This window comes from Danio aesculapii, chromosome 11 (genome assembly GCF_903798145.1).
Source record: "Danio aesculapii chromosome 11, fDanAes4.1, whole genome shotgun sequence".
NCBI lineage: Eukaryota > Metazoa > Chordata > Actinopteri > Cypriniformes > Danionidae > Danio > Danio aesculapii.
The window spans coordinates 12,604,567-12,625,622 of record NC_079445.1 but is presented as its reverse complement, the minus strand read 5'-3'; the positions used below and the strand labels follow the sequence as shown (position 1 = coordinate 12,625,622).

Below are 21,056 nucleotides of genomic sequence, written 5' to 3'. Positions count from 1 at the left end.
CGTGTCAACACCACAGCATACAGTACCTGAATATTGTTGCTGACCATGTCCATCACTTTAAGTTCACCATGTACCCATGTTCTGATGGCTACTTCCAGTAGGATAACACACCACGTCATAAAGTGCGAATGATTTTCGACTGGTTTTTTGAAATGACAATGAGTTCACTGTACTCAACTTTGGCTGTTTTGAATGGTCAAGGGCCACACACTATGTTATTAGACTGACAGGTTAATCAACCAATCATGGTTTGTTTTGTGAATTTTGTGAAAGTGTTCTCAGAATAACAGCCCGTCACAGAACTGATCATCATTCATTCACAATAGTCTTTAAAAGTCTACAACAATTATACATTCATAAAGGAAATCAGCAGGAAATGTAGGTAGACTGTTCTGAGATTCATTCTTTATTTTGGTGACGCATTTCTACATCAAGATGACGCAGACTGAGATGACAGATGACTGAGGGAAAGTTTTCTTTTTTTTCTATAAAAGCAAGGCTTTGTTGTATTTATGAGTATCCACAAATAAAAAATAAATAAATAAATAAATAAAAAACAGTTACTGTTTTAAACAATGTTTTTGTCTTATCTTTAACCAAAAGCACAGGATATTTTAAGGTTTTCCCTGCCATTAGAAAAAAGATAATTTAATCATACTGTACCTGCATGTTTGTCAACATTACGGGTTGAAGCTTTTATGTAGTGAATATTGCATACATTTAATAATCCAGCATTTAAGTCAAACTAATAAATGCTCAATGTCACAAAGTTATCCTCAAAATAACAGACAGGTGTGTAGGCAGTAAATTATGAATGTCTCTGGAAGTTATATGTTTATTAATGAGTACTGTCATCAATAAACAATCAAAGCTTTTTACCCACTCAGACTTGTTTCCTGGCAGCCCAGCTAGAAAATTTTAGTTCTCTACATGTTCTGAGAATATTACCAGCAATGTTGCATTACTGTTTTCGGCAGGTAGTTTTTTTTTAGTTACCAGAACATTCTCTTAAAAGATAGGAAAACATTTTCTAGAAACATTCTAACCACATTCGCTGGTAACAATTTTAGAACATTATATTCTAACATTCTTATAACATTATTAGTGGGTAGTTTTCTTTAAGTTCCCAGAATGTTCTCTTAATGGTACGAAAACATTCTCTAAATACATTCAAAATATATTTCAAAGTAACATTCACTGTAAAAAATATATGTGATTTTAACAGTAAAAGCCTGTACAATCTACACTGAAAACCTGTTAAACGATTAACAGCTCATTTCTGTACAAAATACGGAAAATAGCTGTTACAGATTTAACCTTTGTTTTCATTCACTAGTCCCAAATTTTGTAAATTAGTTTAGCCCACTAGACAGAGTGAATGACCACAAAAGAAGTGAATTCAGACACTGATGAACACCTGCTGTTAACAAGCACAATCACTGAAGGAAAGAACAAAAAATAAAACTACAGACACAGCCTCACACCAAACCAACTGAATTAAAAAAGAGGATTAACGTTATGACACAGACATCAAGAATTAGGATGCTTACTAAAAAAAGCTGCTTAATTCATTCATGCTGCAATGCATGCTGGGTGCCAGCATAGTACAAAAATCCCAGCATGCATTGCAGCATGAATATATTATGCAGCTTAAAGTTCTTACAATCTCTTTCTTTTCCTTTATTTTATATTGTTTTTGGGGGTAATATTTCAGTAGGTTGTTTTGTATTGTTCTGGGTTGATTTTTATTTTTTGTTTGTCACCATTATTGAGATTCAAAGACTAATTGTTGATGTCTGTGTGTCTGTGAGTTCTGCCATATATCAAACATTCTCATTGTAAATGGTGAATATAGACTTGTTAAACAGTCATTGGCTGCTGAAGGTCAAGTGGTTTCATTTACTGATGGATGGTGTTCATTTCTCACTTATAACTATCAAGATATTCAACAAGTGCACAAGCAGGTGAGAGTGGTTTCAGTATCATAGATAAACTTTTTAGACTTATTGTTTTCTCTTTTGGCTTTTCATGCTATACAAGAAGTGTGATTATCACTACCAGATATTGCAGCCAGAATAAAAACTAGAGTCAGAACAAATAGTTGAAGAGCCCAACTAAAGCAGACTCTATCCTCCATCATGGTGACTTCAAATGAACAACAGAAATTTTATTAAGAGCTTTTGTTCATGTGACAGAAAAAAAGTCAAAGGTCAGTAATAAGTAAAGCTCCTGATGTTTGTGTTGTTTAATGATCTCTGCTGAGATCTTGAGAAATAACATTTTTATTGTGTAATTAGTTTTATTTTTTATTAATTATTCATTTATTTAGAGTTTTATTTTCAGTTGATTTCATCTTTGGTTTTGGCTGTGTTTATTTGTGTTTTTCTTTCCTTGTTCATCAATAATTCTCAATCCTCCTTTAATAACACTTACTATCTCATTACTTGTATTCAATTCAATTCAATTCACCTTTATTTGTATAGCGCTTATACAATGTAGATTGTGTCAAAGCAGCTTCACATAAAGGGTCATAGTAAATAGGAACGGTGTAGTTCAGTTTGTAGTGTTTAAGTTCAGTTCAGTTTAGCTCAGTTCAGTGTGGTTTAATAATCACTACTGAGAGTCTAAATACTGAAGAGCAAATCCAACGATGCGCAGCTCTATAGATCCCGAACCATGCAAGCTAGTGGCGACAGCGGAGAGGGAAAAAAAAACTTCACTAAATGGCGAAAGTGAAGAAAAAAACCTTGAGAGAAACCAGGCTCAGTTGGGCACGACCATTTTAATTTCTCCGCTGGCCAAACGTCTTGTGCAGAGCTGCAGTTTCAGTGGCGGAGGCTGGAAGCTGGCCTCAGCGAAGACTCGTCTGTCTCTGGAGCGTCACAGGAATCAGTCTCATATTCTCCACTCCTCTATGACCACCACAGTAGCTGCTCAGGATACGGCCTGGTCCAGGATATGGAAACCTTGAGATCATCTCGTCGTTGGCCTTGGATCGAATCAGTGACTCTGCATAGTCTTAGGGCCTCGGGAAGAGTATCCCCAGGTGGAAATGGAGAATAAAGAAAATAATTAGCGTAGCTGCTGTTCATAGTGTATATAAACAAGATGCAGAAACCTGTGTGGAAACCCGCTAAGTGGTGCACTGAGTGTATCCTTTACTAAACAGATAGGTCTTTAATCTAGTTTTGACTTGGGAGAGTGTGTCTGAGGCTCGGACATTATCAGGAAGGCTATTCCAGAGTTTAGGAGCTATAAATGAGAAGGCTTGACCTCCTTTACTCGACTTTGCTATTCTAGGTTCTACCAGAAGACCTAAGTTTGGAGATCTTAAAGAGCAAGTTGGATTGTAGCGAGACAGAAGATTGGTTAGATAAACAGGAGCTAGATTATTTAAAGCTTTATATGTAAGAAGCAATATTTTAAATTCAATACGAAACTTAACAGGCAGCCAGTGTCAGGAGGATAAAATTGGGGTGATGTGATCAAATTTTCTAGACCTGGTAAGAACTCTGGCAGCTGCATTTTGTACTAATTGAAGTTTGTTAATAGAGGATGCTGGGCAGCCAGCAAACAGTGCATTACAGTAGTCCAGCCTAGAAGTCATAAAAGCATGGACTAGCTTTTCTGCATCTGAGATGGATAGCATACTTCGTAACTTAGCAATATTTCTCAGATGAAAGAAAGCAGTTTTTGTGACATGGGATATATGATTTTTAAAAGTTAAATTACTGTCTAATATGACACCCAGATCTTTTATAGTAGAGCTAACGCTAACTTTGTATCCCTCTAATTGTAGGTCAAGTTGTGAGATCTGCTGTGTACAGGATTTAGGCCCAATAAGTAATAATTCTGTTTTGTCTGAGTTTAAGAGAAGATAATTGTTGGTCATCCAGTCTTTAACATCTTTAATACACTCAGTTAGCTTGGACAGTTTAGACATCTCGTCAGGTTTAGTTGAAATATATAATTGAGTATCATCTGCATAGCAGTGAAAGCTGATCCCATGTCCTCTAATAATTTATCACTGTCTGAGTGTTCAACCCTCTGTGAGGACACTAGTGAGGAATTTGCTCTGGGATTTAAGGAGTTAAAAGTGTTTGATGAAAAATACAGACTGTGGAATATATTTTTAACAGAAATATTCTGTAAATTGAATTTACGAATGTAAAAAACAGTAGATTACTGGCAACCACAGCTGCTAGTATTTTTCCGTAAATTCAACTGATTTTTTTAACAGTGTTGCAACAACATTATACTTTAACATTATTATAACGTTTTATCGTATTGTTTTATGTTACTTCCTAGAACATTCTCTTAAAAGACAGGTAAATGTTCTCTAAAACATTCTAATCCCGTTTAATGGTAGCATTGTTAAAATATTATACTCGAACATTTTCAGCAGGTATTTTGTTCTAGTTCCCAGAAAGCCTTCTATAAAGTCAGGACAATATTCTCAAAAAATTCTACATGTTTGTTAATAACATTGTTTGTTTTCTTTTTTGTTTCCAAAATGTACAGTAATGATATGACAGACACAAAACACTCTCTATTACCATTTAAAATATTTTATTTTACTGTAGCAATGTGAAAAAGAAAGTTTAAAGCACTGCATTTTCTTACATTCTTGTGCTCATTGTATAACATGTGTAACAAATAAAACAACAAAAAAAAAGAAATGTTTTCTTTAAAACATTAACACAACCTGTAGGCAATGTTAGCCAAAGTTGAGAGAACGTTCCCTTCTAGCTGGGAGGCTGGTTAAGATTGTTGCACACTCCCAGAAATCCTTTATATTTGAACCAATCAGAGGATGACTGGGGATCTGCTAAAGTATTACCAGAAAAAAATGTGGGCCAAATGTCTGTGGTGCTTGGCGTGATGTCTGAGGCTGAGACAAAATAATGATTTTACTGGTGAAAACGTTTTATTTATTATTTTTATTCTACTAGAGGGTGCCAGCAACCAGCAATATTCAAACTACACTTTTTTTGTGTTCAACAAAAGAAAGAAACTCACAAAGGTTAAAAACACAAGAGGGAGAGTAATGATTTTTCATTTTTTGTGTGAACTATCCCTTTAAGACCAAACAACAAAATGTAAATAAGTCCGATTTCATTTTGCACCATAATATGTGTACCAATAATATTTAAATTCAGAAATCTGTTGGCATTTTACATTGTAGGCTACATTACATTTTAAAACAAATTTTGTTTCCTCCATAGTTTATGAGCCGTTTTAAGGAAATTGTTAAAAATCTTATTTTTGTCGTTTATTTTCACTAAGAAGTAAGAATGTCGTAAACTTTGTTAGTCATTATTTATTTCATTTATTTTTTGCCATCATCTCTGACATCAGCCTTCACAGCGGCGCGCATCAGGGAGCGCGCTCGAGCTCAGAGGGTCAGAGCCCAGACGTTTCTTCAGTGATCCAATTCTTCACTCGGCTCCTTCTCAGTGGATTAATAAACGGTAAGAAACTTGCGCTTACATTTATACTTCTGCATAGCAGTACATGTTACATTGTCTTTGTTCGCTCTTTTGACGGAAACATTTTAAAGGTATGTTGGTTTGTTTCCGTTCGTTTTATTTGCGTGAACGGGGTTCATCGGTTATTATAGCAAGAGGATAACTTTGCCTGTTTTATTCCCATTCTTGCTTTTAGATAGCATTTCTCACTTGTATTATTTTCAAATGGCAAAATGACGATTGTCGTTTAGAAGGATGGAATAGATAACGTTTTTCTTTCTTAAACTTCACCATTATAATCAGCATTTTCACATTTGCCAAATGCAGGATACTCCCTTCATACACTCGCCATCTCTTTTTGTACTTCAACCGTCTTTAAATGTTATAAGTTTTATTTAATTTAAGTAGAATTAAAATGTCCAAATGTATTTTGACAGTTTATTATTTTATATAAAAAAGAAGAATATATTTATTTTGTTTTAAAAGCATGCAATACATACAGATTTCTTTAAGATTCTTTCTCTTTCTCAATACATCAGAATAACACCATTGGTATATTATATCATAAGTGAGTCTGATTTATCAATGAAAAACTAAGTAATAACAATTTGCCAAACCATATGGTAAATTATAATAGAATTAAATACAATACAATGCATTTCACTGTAAATAAGTGAAAGTTAGTGTATTGAAATAAATAAATAACTATGATAATTTGTAATGTAATTGAATTTAATGTCATATATAGCAACAAAATCATTCTCTTGCACCTCAAATTTAAACTATACCTAAAAGGTAAAGTTGGTAATTGTGTGGTCTACAAAGCCAAACTTCTGAAAAAGAATGCAGTGTTGTTTAAGAATGATACAAATATTGATCTTGCCATTCAGTGGTATCAAGACATTAACTGTGCTATGTTGAATGAATGTCAAAGTCATCAATAGGCGTGATTGAATGATCTTCTGTTTACTCTGGCCAAAGGGTGATTGTTACAAGAGAACAGATGTTCCAAATGTAGACTATCCCTAAAACACTTCCAATCACTACAGCTATTAAGACCCCAAAGTAGGTCAATAAAGACTTTTGTGTGATTTGTTTAGCCTCGATCTCCTGCTGGCTTACTGGGGATCATTCTTTGTTGGACACTGGAGACAGCTGGCCTGTTGCTTAAACAAGTGGGACACTATCCTCTCTCTCTCACTTATCTTCTACAGAAATCGCTTTTACTCAGCAGACACTTTTCCGTGTAGTCTAGTTTTGTGGTTTTATCACATGGCATGGTTCTCCGTGTTCTATTTCTTTTATTATCGTCATGCCTTACAAAATGCCTAAGAAGACAACAATCCTGCTGTAGTGTGTATGCGCTTCTGTGTTTTTGGGACAGGATGAAGGAGGTTTCCCTGCTGTGAGGATAAGGAGCATTCTGCTAGGATGCTCTGAGAGAAGATAATGGCAGTTGCATAAGGAACAATTTGTGTTGTTAGCAGTCATATTGGAAGTAGAGTCTGTCGTTTCCTCAGCTCTCTTGGCACCAAAAGGATGCTCCTTATGGCCGTTTTAACACTTAGCCTGTTGTTACATGCTTTGTGGCATTGACACTTTAAGAGCTGCTAAAACTAAAAATATGAGTTGTGAAATTAAAACAATATTTAAAGAAAAGCCCTCATTTCTGTAGATGGGTTTTCCCCCTTTTAATGCGTTCTTTTGTTAGATTTTTGCAATGTTAAAATTAAAATCCTAAACCATCCTTATCTCAGATTCTCGTGTTATATATTGTTGTTACAATTAAGTAACATGTAAAAAATAAGTAACAAGTAAACGTAAGTAACATGATGTCAAACCCAACCGCTAGGTTACATTTTTTCAAATAAATTAAGTCCAGATTTTAACCAAATCTTGGTTAAAAATCAAGCATTTTTACAGTGCAATATATCTATCTATATCTATCTATATATTGCACTGTAAAAATGCTTGATTTTTAGCCAAGATTTGGTTAAAATCTGGACTTAATTTATTTGAAAAAATGTAACCTAGCGGTTGGGTTTGACATCATGTTACTTACGTTTACTTGTTACTTATTTTTTACATGTTACTTAATTGTAACAACACAGCATTTTTATAGTATGCACTTATACTGGCTAACATGCCAGTTGTGCGGTAGGGCTGCACAAAATATATGATTTGTGGAGTCATTGCAAAGTTTATCCATAAATGTACCAATAAATTTACCATCTGCACATGCTTTAAGGACTGGGACTGTGAGCATTTCAAGCAGGGCCGTGCACAGGGGGGTGGCCTGGTGGCCCCTCTCCCTCCCCTCATTGGCTGAGGTACCCCTCTTACCCTGTATAATCCCCCCCCCACACACACACACACACACACCAGCACTTAGCTTGAATTCTGCGCCCATCACCCCCCCCCCCACTTAGCACGATTTCCATGTAGCATGAATAAGCACCTGCCCATTTAAGAGTCTGATTTCAAGCCACTTTAAAGAATTAAGGTACAACCCAGCATCACAGGATGTCAACAGTATGTCAGATTGACATTGTACTATAACGTCATGGGACGTTGCATTTTTTTGGTAATGAAAATTGGGTTGACGTCAGAACCCAACGTCAGGCCGACATCAGTGTCCAACTTCGGACACTGATGTTATATTTTGGTCACTTTCCAACGAAACCTTTAAACAACCAAATATCAAGGTATAATTATGTTACAGCATGCCATTGTGTGGACATTACCACTATGATCAGACAATGGATTTTGGTTGCCACACCTGATAAATGAATGTCAGTATTTGATGTCAATTGGCTTAAGATTTGGCTTAAGATTAAGATTTTATGTCAATTGGCTCGTCATTAGATTTTGGTCACTCACCAATGCAATCTAAAAACAACCAATTATCAATGTCATTTGACATGTTTTGTGTCTGCTAGGCATGGGCCGGTATAAGATTCTGACGGTATGATGACCTTGGATAAAAATATCGCGGTTTCACAGTATTGTGATTACTGCTCTAAAATATATTCTTTTGAAATGTCTGGGAAAAAAAATAAAATTTCCCTTTTGAACAATTTATTTTATTTTGAGAAACATTTATAATATTTTGGAACAGTAAACATTCATTCATTCATTTTCTTTTCAGCTTAGTCCCTTTATTAATCTGGGGTCGCCAACTTATCCAGCATATGTTTTACGCAGTGGATGCCCTTCCAGCTGAACCCATCATTGGGAAACATCCATACACACTCATTCATACACTACGGCCAATTTAGCCTTCCCAATTTACTTATACCACTTGTTTTAGGACTGTGGGGGAAACCGGAGCACCCGGAGGAAACCCACGCGAACACGTGAAGAACATGCAAACTCTACACAGAAATGCCAACTGACCCAGCTGGGGCTCGAATCAGCAACTTTCTGGAACAATAAACATGTCAAGCTAAATAATTAAAATGAATCATTGACTTCTGCTGTCTTCGATTGTTTTAAAAACACAGATTTATTTACAATTTAAAACAGCATTTTTGGATATCTTTTCAGCTGGTGATACTGTTGTCCTAAAAAAAAGAAAAAACGTAAATAAAAAATCTTACACTTACCTTAGGAATGGTATAGCAGAAAATTTTGACAGTTTTAAACCTTGACTTTTCCTAACCGGGGTATACCTTGAAAATGGTTATCCTCCCATGCCTAGTGTCTGCTGGGCAGTAATTGTTTTTTTACTTCAATAAAGATTAATTGTATTTATGTGCATATACAACAGATACACTATAGTGGTATTTTACTTTTGATTATTCAATTTTTGCCTGAATACTGCTAGACTACCAGAAAACCATGAAATACTGTTTACTGCATTTGTATAATTGCTCTACTGTATTTGTCAATGCTTAATTATATTTTATGCAGATGCAAAATCCTCGCAATTAATGTAATTGTATGAATGCAGAAAAACAAAAAAAAAATTGCAATGTCAGATTTTTTCAATATTTTCCAGCCCTACTGTGTGGGACTTGACATATTTAAAGGTCCCGTGTAGTGCTTTGAAATGTGCATTTTTATTCTGTGTTTGATGTAATCTCAGTTGAAACAGGAATACAGAGCAGGACATAGTAGCTCCTCCCCATTTTAAAAACAGCCAGTAGCATTTCATTTATAGCACAACTGTGCCAGTCAGAGCTAATATGGGCCGATATAAGATTCTGAGAGTATAATAATAACCTTGGATAAAAATATCACTGTTGCACAGTATTGTGATTACTGCTCTAAAATATGTTTTTTAATGTCTTTTTCCACTTTGAACACAATATATTTTATTTTGAGAAACATTTAAACGGAATAGCAATAAACGGAAAGAAAATGAATGAGAGAATAATTTGCGGTTCATGCCGACTCATGAATGTGATCTGTATGTGCTGTCTTCTCTCTGGGCTTAAAGGTATAGTTCATCCAAAACCAAAAATTCTGTCATAATTTACTCATTATTAACCTGTCTCAAATCTGTTTGAGTTTCTTTTATCTGTTGAACACAAAACAGGGCTCGACCATAAAGACTGCCCGAAGGTCTGGGGCCAGCGTGCGAAATGCTCTGGACAGTAGACAGGATGGTTACTGGCCCAATCGGTTACTGCCCCGAACTTTAATTTGGCTGTGACTGTTTGTCAGTTGCATGCAAATAGGGTGTTTTCACACCTAGACGTTTGTTTTGGAACCTGTCTCGTTTGCCCAGTTTGTTTGGCATATGTGAATTCCGCAATCATGCTCAGATCTGCTCTAAAACAATTAGTCTGAGATCGCCTGAATGAGGGGGTCTCAGCTTGATTAAAAACGAATTCTGGAACGGATCGATTGATGAGAAAGCAAAATGATCCAACGAGCTAATGAACCAGGCTAAATCACAGTGTATTATGGTTGTGTAATAGCCATATTTGCGTCTATATGAAGAGAGAATGAAGAGCAGGGCGGAATGTCATTCCTACTGGCAAATGTGCATTTCATGTTGAAATTGAAAGTGAACGAATGCTGAAATAATTCTATTTGTAGTTTATCCGATAGGAAAATTGACCGAAATTACTATCTGAGCATTTTTCCATATTTTAATCTTATTTTGCATTAGGCCTATTGTTTTTCTGCACTGACACCTCAAAAGATTATTTATCTGCTTTATGATCTGACTGCAGTCTCACTTCATCTTTCTCTCTATAATGTAAGCCTATAATGCATAATTCTAGAAAACATTTTTTTAATAGACTGATTAATTAAATAGATAGATTTTTACAAAACTTGACAACCGAAATGAGGTTATGTATGAGAAAGTCTAACCTCTCTGATTTATTTTTAGTGATGGTGTCTGTGGGTGTCAAAACAAAAAAAATTCACATTTTCGTTTAGGTAAAAAAAAAAAAATGGTTTAGGATCCACGTGCAGGTTTATTCAAAGTCAGGGAGGCAATGGTCAACACAGGTGCAAACAGATGTATAAAAGGCAGTCCAGAATCGTAGTCAAACACTGGCGAGAGGTCGGTAGACAGGCGGCAGACAAGGAGAAAGGGAAACCAGGCAAAGATCAAAACACGGAGAAACAAGACTAGGGAAATGCATTGAATTGTCACTATACAGCTAACAAGACTCGGCAAAGGCAGGGAGTGTATGTGTTGTTTAAATAGTGTGTGTAATCAGTCTCTGACAATCCTCAGCTGGTGCAAGTGTAATCAGTCAAAATGAGGAAGCATGTGTTTGTGGAACGGAGTGCATGTATGAAAATGTAGTCCATGAATGGCGGATTTGTAGTCCATAGGTTATTGTGAGGGTGAGTGCTTACCAGCGACCTCTGGTGGTTAGAGATCGCTGGTAATCATGACAGTATACAGTTTGGCAGTCAGTTTCATGGTATTGTGATTGCTTCTCTAAAATATCTTCTTTTTAAATGTCTGGGTAAAAAACTAAAAAAAAAATTCCCCTTTGAACACAATATATTTTATTTTGTGAAAGATTTATAATATTTTGGAACAGTAAACATGTCAGGCTAAATAATTAAAATCAATCATTGACTTCTGCTGTCTTCATTTGTTTCAAAAACATAGATTTCTTTACAATTTAAAATGGCATTTTTGGAGATCTTTTCTGCTAGAGATACTGTTGTCCAAAAAACTAAAATAAAAAATCTTGCATATACCTTAGGAACGGTATTACAGAAAATTTTGGCAGTTTTAAAACCTTGACTTTTCCAAACCGCGATATACCTTAAAAACGGTTATTGTCCCATGCCTATATAGAATTATGTTTGGCTTTTGACACATTATTTAAAATTTGTGGCTAAGAAATAGCCATTAACTTTTTTTTGGTGGGGCCACTGGCCCAATCGGGTGAAAAAATTCTTAGTGTTGAACCCTGCAAAATAAGATATTTCATTCCATAGTATTTGTTTTTCCTACCATTGGAAGTCAGTGGTTACACCCTTCTCCGATATATCGTCTTTTATGTAAAATTGAAGAAATAAACTCACCAAGGTTTGGAAGCAGTTGATGGATAAATAGTGAGTAAATTTACATTTTGGGTAAACTTTCCATTTAAGCAAACCAAACCTATGTGCTGAGGTGGTTCCAATTTCAGGGGTCAAGGTGAAACTGAAGTGTGAGGTGACATCAAACAATTGTTGATTCATTTTGCCAGAAGTGGTAAAACCTAAAGATTTGTACTGCTTTATCTTCTAAATCCAAATTTTGCCAGTGTTTGGGAGCATACTAGATTATGTATTGCATTAAGAATAACATATTGATGCTTACATCTAAACAACTTTGAAAGGGACTTTAAAGGGCACCTATGATGCAAAATTAACTTTTGTAAGCTGTTTGGACCAAACTGTGTATAAGTAAAGTGTGTCCACTGTCATATTAGAGTTATATAAAAAATATAGTCAACAAGTCTCTTTTCCTGACATTCAATGTCCTGACGTTAAAATAGGATCCAAATCCCAGCGATTTTGAGGTGATGAAGGAGTGCGTTTTTCTTCGCCCTCCAAATTATTTGACAGGCACATATTAACATGTCTCCTTAGTAACATGAATAAAAATGTCCACAGAACAGCATTTGTAAAGAAACTCAGATTAAAAGATATGTTCCAACTCTTTGTGATCACATGCACCTCAAGAATGAGTTTTACAAGTTTAAACCATTTTTAAAACAGTGCATGTAATAAAGTAAAGACAGTAAAATCACTATTTAATTCACCATACTCACATAATGTTAGTAATGTGAGTAAACGTGTGTGTAGTGCAAACTTTGTAATAGCATTTCTGTGTGACTCATCATTTCAGAAAGGCTTGAATAAATTCCAGCACAAATGCATCAAATAAACTTACATGGTATTTTTGACTAATAAACTGGATTTCTGCTTCATTCATGACTGACTGTTGCTTATTAGGTACGAGAAACAGACATGTATGTGGGAACAGTGGACGGGAAGAATGAGCTCATTTGCATTTAAAGGCACAGACTACACAGATACACTGTCCCCAGAGCCCAAATCGGGCATACTGTGCATTGTATAATACATAATCTGATGCGTATTTTTTGCTGAGACTTTACAAACATATTCTGTAGATGCCATAGACTTATCTTAAATCTTGTAAAAGGGGTAAAATCATAGACTAAAAGATATGGACGTAGTATCCGTGAGGTCACTCATACGTTTCTGAACAGCACAAATGAAGCTACAACAAGGCGTGGCTATTTTGTTCGCCTGTCATCTCACCGACAGGGGGCTACCAAAAAAGGCCAAAGAGGCGGAGCATGAGCGGAGCTACAGATGCCTGAGAGAAACACTCTTCTTTGGGAGAAACACTTAATACTTTATTACCTGCGACTCATTTGTGTTCTGAACTTATGTGCTTGGTTGTATACTATATCAATAAATACATATAGCCTACAGCTAATCAATCTGTCAGATTCTAGAGTACATTACAGTTCTAAAGAAAATTATAAATGATTATCTTAAGTAAAACAAATACATTTATAGATATGCTATATAAGTATATAATTTCACTCACCTGGGAAATGGAGGCCACTTGAATGGTTTGTGAGCACAATTAAGTGCACAGAGCATGACATATTATCTGATAATTGTGGGAAATAATCCCATAAGGCAATTAACTGTGTAAAGCCACAAAAAACAAAACAGAAATACAATGTATATGCCAAGTTCAGTGGCTAATCAGCCGGAATCAGCTGAGGTGACGAGACAGCGAGCAGCGAGATGTAGCTGTCACTCGAGTAGCCACGCCCTAAATTATGCAAACTTAATATAACTTAATAAAAATTAAATGTATGAGTTCACCCCTCTCACAGTAGTCATGAAGGGTAATATTAGCTATATGCACCAAAACCATCTTTTGTATCAGGCTGCAAACATGTTTTTATCAGCTGTAAAACTGGCCAATTTAACATTGCAGTCAGTGAATATTTGGAGTTTATGGAGCCAGCCCCCAAAGCCCAGTTGAAGAATTTCAGCTTCAGTTACTTCCGTATTGGCTTCGTGAGGGAGAACAGGATGTTGCCGGTTGATTAAAATAGGAACCCTTTAAAGGAAATAATTTGATCTTTTTTTATAGAGGAATATCATTGGTTTTACGATAAATTATGTCTATGTTTGTTCCAAGGATTACGTTTGGCTTAGTCTTACTGCCTCTTCCTATACTTGTGTATGCTGTGTTAGATTAGTTTGTTAATTTAAGTGTTTAATGTAGTTACTAATGCCTTACTTGTTTCACACTTAAAGTTGCTCATGACTGAAATCCCTAATCATGGTTATTTTTACTACATGCTCTGAGTATTGTATTCTAAAAAGATTCCATTACCTGGAAATCAACATTGCTTGAGTGAATAAACACTCAACCTAGAGAACTGTCAAGTATATATGTGTACAGCTGATCTAAATGTTACAATTATTTATGACTAGTTATGATTAGCTATTAATGTTTCTCTTTGAGCTAAATTTACTTCACTTGATGGGCAAGGCAAGGCATGTTTATTTATATAGCACATTTCATACACAATGTTAATTTAAAGTGCTTTCCATAAACAAGAATAAAAAAAACAAGAAAATAAAAATGATTACAAGAATTAAAAATAATTAAAAACATATTAAAATGTGTTAAAACTGGTTGTAAAAGAATGAAAAAGAAAAAGAGAGAATAGTATGGTCTCTTGGAAACAGCACAGTGCTCATTCAGTAAAGGCACAGCTAAACAGATGTGTTTTCAGTCTTGATTTGAATGTACCTAATGTTGGAGCACATCATTCACCCTGCTTTGACTGAACCTTTGGAATCTCTAATTTACTTCATCCTTGTCTATAAATAGTGATTTATAGACAAGTATTAATACTTTAAAATCTATTCTAAATGTAACTGGGAGCCACTGTAAAGACATGAGAACAAGTGTGATGTGAGATTCTGGATCAGAATCCTGGCAGCAACATTCTGAATGAGCTGCAACTGTCTGACTGTCTTTTTGGGAAGGTCAGTGAGGAGTCCATTACAGTAATCCACTTGCTGCTGATAAAAGCATGAAGAAGTCCTCAATGGAAACAAGCATCTAATTCTTGCACTGTTTTTGAGATGATAGTGTCAAATGCAGCAATAAGATCAAGCAATACCAGCACTGTTAGTTTGCCTGAATCCATATTTAGGCAAATTTGATTGATTATCTTTATAAGGGCGCTCTCTGTACTATGATGTGCTCTGAAACCAGATTGATACCAACATTTTGGCCATCAGTCCCTAATGCTGTAGTAAACAGAGTCCGTACAGAGGGTAGAATGTCTAAATAGACTTCCATATCACATAAATGAAACCTTTTCTAAATAATGATTCAAATAACTGATGACTATGCCCACACGGAATCTGCACGTGCAGAATTCCGCAGATTTTACGCAGATTTTTAGCCCATCATTAGTTCGGTTTATTTACTTGAGTAAATTTGTGTAAATCTATATTTATTCAGTTTTTAAATTAATTACAGTAATATTATTGACTAATATGAAAATGTTCATCTGATTTATGTACAATGCAGTTTGTACAGTAATATTTTCTGTCTTTTAGTAAATATATTATATGAGAGACTTGCTTGTTTACCAAATAAAGTGAATCTAATTGGATTTGCATTTTAAACATTAAATAAAAGTTAAAAAGATATTATTTTTATTTCACATATTAAGATTTTAGTTATGATACACCTAAAATAATCCCACAGAAATCTGCAGATTTTTACCAAAATTCTCCACAGAAATAGCAAAAAATGTCCGCAGATTCCGTCTGGCCCTACTGATGACACAACTGATGATTGGCTAAGAATGCACGTGATAATGTGAGCTCCTCAAAAAAAGAAAGGGCGGAAGTACACCAAAGCAACTAAACATAGTTTAATAGCGTTATGACATGCGGAAAATAGCCTAATCAATATAGCAAAACTATTTAATCGTGTCATAGTATATTTTGACGAACAACTTTACAAATAAAATTTCCATATTAGCAGCTTGTCATGAGTAATGAAGGGATGCGGCCAGAGAGAGCGCAAGCCAAATCGCTTTACCGAATTTATATAAAGATTAAAACACAAATGAACATTAGAATGCCTAAGAAAGAAACAAGCGGAAATACACTCAATGGCACTTTATTAGGTACACTTTACTAGTATCGGGTTGGACCCCCTTTTGCCATCAGAACTGCCTTAATACTTTGTGGCATAGATTCAACAAGGTGCTGGAAATATTCCTCAGAGATTTTGGTCCATATTGACATGATAGCATGCTGTAGATTTGTCGGCAGCACATCCATGATATGAATCTCCAGTTGCACCACATCCTAGAGGTGCGCTATTGGATTGAGCTCTGGTGACTGTGGAGGCCATTTGAGAAAAGTAAACTTATTGTCATGTTCAAGCAATGTTCAAAGTCACTTAAATCACATTTTCTCTCCATTCTGATGCTTAGTTTGAACTTCAGCAGATCGTCTTGACCATGTCTACATGCCTAAATGCACTGAGTTGCTGCCATGTGATTGACTAATTAGAAATTTGCGTTAACGAGCAGTTGGAAAGGTGTACCTAATAAAGTGGCTGATGAGTGTATATCAGATCTCATGCCATTGTTGAAAAAAAAACATAAAATAATGACTTTATTCAACATTTTCCCCTTCAGTACCAGTTCAGGATCTACATTCATCAACCTAAGCAAATTCCAAGGTAGACCTATATACTTTCCAGAATAGAAACCAATTGTTAGGTTGTAAAGACTGAAAATGTTGTCTGTGCCTCGTTCTCTCACAAAGCTCTCACAAAGTCGTAACCTTCTTAGATCTTCCAGTTGAGGAAGTATGGAGAGAGAAAAGCTTAAACCTTAGATCCTTTTGAAAAGCTTTTTTTCCTCCTTGTGCTTTGTGGACGTAGCAGGGGTTCAACAGATGGCTTATGGAGGCCCAGATCTCAGCAGGAGGATATGTTGAAGACCTTAGTGGAAGGTCTCTCCCTCCTCTTGAGATGTCACTGAATTCATTAGTGAGCTTCACATTCCTTTCAAAGTTTTGCACAATATTATCCAAGTCTTTGTTTGAGCTTTTATCAGTTATTCACACAGTGGTAGGATCTGAAGTGTCTGAACACCATGTTGCACTCAAACATATCCTCTATGGTAATTCCACCGCCTTGCTGTTTCTTTCTGTTGTTATTTCATTCTGTTTATAGTTCTCAGTCTTGTTGCCTCTCGCTGAATTTTGCAGTGCCAATAAATATCTTATATAATCTTAACTTGCCTCCTGCTACTGTTCTAAATCCGTTGATATCTCTGTTTGTGGTATGGTTGTACTACTTGAATCTCATATGAACGTACTGAATGTATTTTCATACTGAAGCATTTTGCTTGATTTTTCTTATTTCCTTACTTCTCTGTTGCGAGTGTGCTATTACATGGCTTAAAACACAATAAATCAACAGAGTATTACTAGTCAAGTTTTCTGGTTAACTTATAATGATCCTGCTATTCATAGACCCACTGGAAAGGCCACAAAGGGCCACAAAAAAGTCACATCCATTCATGTCGTGGATGAATTAAATACTGTCAGGACTCTGCCACTTCTGTTTTGTTATTAATTATTGTTTTTTTATTTTGGCGAAGTCCAGGCACTGGTCATGTCTTGTCAGTTTTTGTCTCTTGTCATGGTTCTGAATGCGTGGTCTCGAGTGAATGTTTTTCCCCTTGCGGTTGTTTTTGTTATCTATTATATTTTAATATTAGTAAAAACCTTGCTTTTTTCCCTATTCTGAACTGTGACAGCATGAACTGACCATTAAGAGGACTCAGTGGTGTCCTTCACCTTATTTCTCCACCCAGTTCTTTACCAGCTTGAGGATCCCCATGACCAAGCCCTGGCCAGAAGACTGCAGCACCACCAGAACCATCGCCCCTTTTGGGTCCAGCACTAGATCTCCCGCCAGCATTGGCTCCAGCCCCAGAGCTCCCGTCAGTGTCGGCTTCAGCCCCAGAGCATCCACCAGTGTCGGCTCCAGCCCCACAGCACTCACCAGTGTTGGCTCCAGTCCCAGAGCACCCCCCAGTGTTGGCTTCATCCCCAGAGCACCCAGAAGTGACGGCTCCAGCCCCAGAGCACCCGCTAGTGATGGCTCCTGCCCAAGAGCACAACTCAGTGCCTGCTCCGCCCTGGCTACTTGCCCTGCTGGTCCCAGACCAGCTCCTTGCCCTGCCCGCACCACCAAGACTCCTTGCCCTGCCAGCCACAGCCTGGCTTCTTGCCCTGCCTGCATCACCAAGACTCCTTGCCCTGCTGACCCCCCACAGCCCTCCAGCCCTGCCGACTTCCCTCAGGCCGCCCGCCTTACCTCCCCTAACGATCCTCCCTGGGTCATTCCACCAGTTCCACTATGGGGTCACTGATCTGCTTAATACATCCTGGTCTATCCCTCCGGTCCTGCCCTAGTTCCCCACCTGCATCCTGGTTCCTGCTGCCCTGCCCTTTCTATTAGCCAGGGTCCCTGAACCCCCTGACCCTCCCTGGCTTTCCCCTCGCTCCCTCCCTCCCTTGATGTTCTTGCTGGCTTTGGCATGGCTTCCCTCCCTCTCTACCTTCCTTCCTTCCTTCCTTCCTGATGCCGATTTTGTTCACTTCCCTGTTTTGTATTGTTTGATGTTGCCTGTTTTGTTTTGTCATGTTGTGTCTCTTGTCTGTCATGTTGGATGTTCCTTTTAGGGATGCTAGGTGGCGTGTCCAGCCTTGTCCAGTCCTGCTCTACCCTGCCAGCACAGTCTAGTTTGTGTTTGTTAATGTTTTTCCCCACTGGGTTGTTTTTGTTACCTTTTATTTTATCGTTAATAAAAGGCCATTTTGTTCCTACACTTGAGTCCTCGCTCCTTTCCCTAACCGGAATCAAGACAAATACTATAAAAACAAATAAATACTTTATTTTTGCTTGATTTAACATTGAATAGTTGCTGTGTAACCTTATTTTAAGTTTAAAAATCCTGATTTTAAGTTTTATATACTGCCAAATAAACACGAAACCAGTAGGATGACTACCTGCACTGCTTTGCATTGTACAGTGCAGTATTTTGTCACGCATGTCGCATAGTGAAAACATCCTGCATATTTTGGTTTATTTGTTGTATTAAAAAATATACATGTGTTTTTGCCTGATTATGTGAGCCTTTTATTCTTTTATGCTGTAGTTTGTTTTACCTATTTGGCAGATGGCTGTCAAAAATGTGGAGCAGGTTATATATGTAAAATAAAGTCATTATATTGCAATGTGTTATAATTGTATTTTCTGGAAGAATTGAAAGAACATATACAATCTGACAGGCTGAATACAAATGTTTTTATTAAGTTTGACGTAGTCTCAAGTTGATAATGATGTTTCACATTTTCACATACAAACTTAGTAATTGTCCCACATTTAGATTGCAACTCATTCCCCAGCATAAAAATTATTAGGTTAGTCATTGTGTGGTAGGGTAGGGTCATTATTTTACTACAAATTTAGGTTTTTAACACTACCTATTTCAGATGTGTCAACTCCATCACAACTATTACCTCCAATAGAGTAATATTTAGAAAATACTCATATTCTATATGCTCATGAATTGTTGGCCACATATGAAAATGTAATCTGTCTGCTTAGACTGCATTTTAGTGTCTAATATTGAAAATCGAATTGGTAAGTGTTATGTCATAGCTGGGGGCAGAGTCGGAGGTGGGGAAACAAATCTTTACCCTCCATTGGAAATGAATAGCGGTAACCCAGAGTTAAAGCAAAAATTAAGCTTTTTATCAGCAAAAATGACAGTATGTTGTGTTTTAAGAAAGTTCTTTTTCAGGATTCAAGTTTCTATCAAGATTCAGATTTAAGAAAATCTGAACGTGTCATACTATAACACATAAACGTGTCAACTATAGCACATAAGAACCTGGCTGACAATGATACTGTACTGTGCAGAGGTTTACAGTGACAAATAAAAAGTTAAGGGGATAGTTGTCTTAAATTAATCTATTTTATTCCATCCTAGAATTTACAATTGAAACTATTTTCATTTTTAAACCTAATGGCGGTTATAATTGATATACTTGACATGTTTTGTCACATATCTCAAGAATCAGTATTACATATATTTAACAAAAAATTAAAAGACAAATTATAAGAATTAACAAAGTATTTGTTTTAACAGAAATATTTATTTTTATCTAAAATATCTAGTCAAATGTATGAAAACTACACCCACAGTATGAATTATTAATTAAGTATTACTAATAGTATATTATATTCATCAAAGTGTCTAACATTCTCCAGCTCACACATCAATAAACAGCCGTAAAACAAATAGGCAACATTAGAGCCAATGACTAGTGGTGTAACTAACCACAAATCTCACAGTTTGGATCACCTTATTTTTTTTTGAGTCATGGAATCAGAACTTTTTTTTGGATCAGCATCAAAAAATAAAATAAAATCTAGAAATAACTAGCTTAATAGAAATGCATGGTAAAATATTTAATGCTGTGAAAAATGATCTACACCACTGTTGCTGATAATGCTAAATGTACAAATCTAACATTATAATTTGTACAACAGATCATATTTATTTTTAGTGTCATTTTCACATGATTCACTTACTCACTCAAAATAAAACTAGTTTCATTACTAGATGTATACATAGTTTCATTACTAGATGCATAATCTTTGAAGAATTATGTCAGAGGCATATTTTTTTATGGCTGGTTTGTCACCACCTATTGGTTAAATAATTTAATTGCTAACACTTGCATTTTTAAGCATCAAGTTTAGATTTCAGTAATTCTGTATTATTTGATTGTTTGTGACTTTGTAACAAACCGTGAATGGTAAAAATGGAAATTTCTTTCTTGATCAATGTTGCGTGGGTGTTTGTGTTGAGATCCCGATCTTTTAATGATTAATTTTGCAGCTCTGCACTAAATTCAGAATCGTGGGTTGTGATTCATATGGATCAACCGTGATCCATTACAACCCTACCAATGACTCTATTGTTGATTTTGCACAGCTCA

General features: G+C 36.1%; 1 protein-coding gene across 1 annotated transcript in view; it reads left to right on the top strand.

The window, feature by feature from the left end:
- Positions 1-5,413: 5,413 nt before the first annotated feature.
- Positions 5,414-21,056, top strand: part of draxina (dorsal inhibitory axon guidance protein a) — a 91,212-nt gene continuing 75,569 nt past the window's right edge. Inside the window, 1 exon segment of the mRNA XM_056468425.1 lies at positions 5,414-5,471. The gene's annotated coding sequence lies outside the window, so the exon portion shown is untranslated.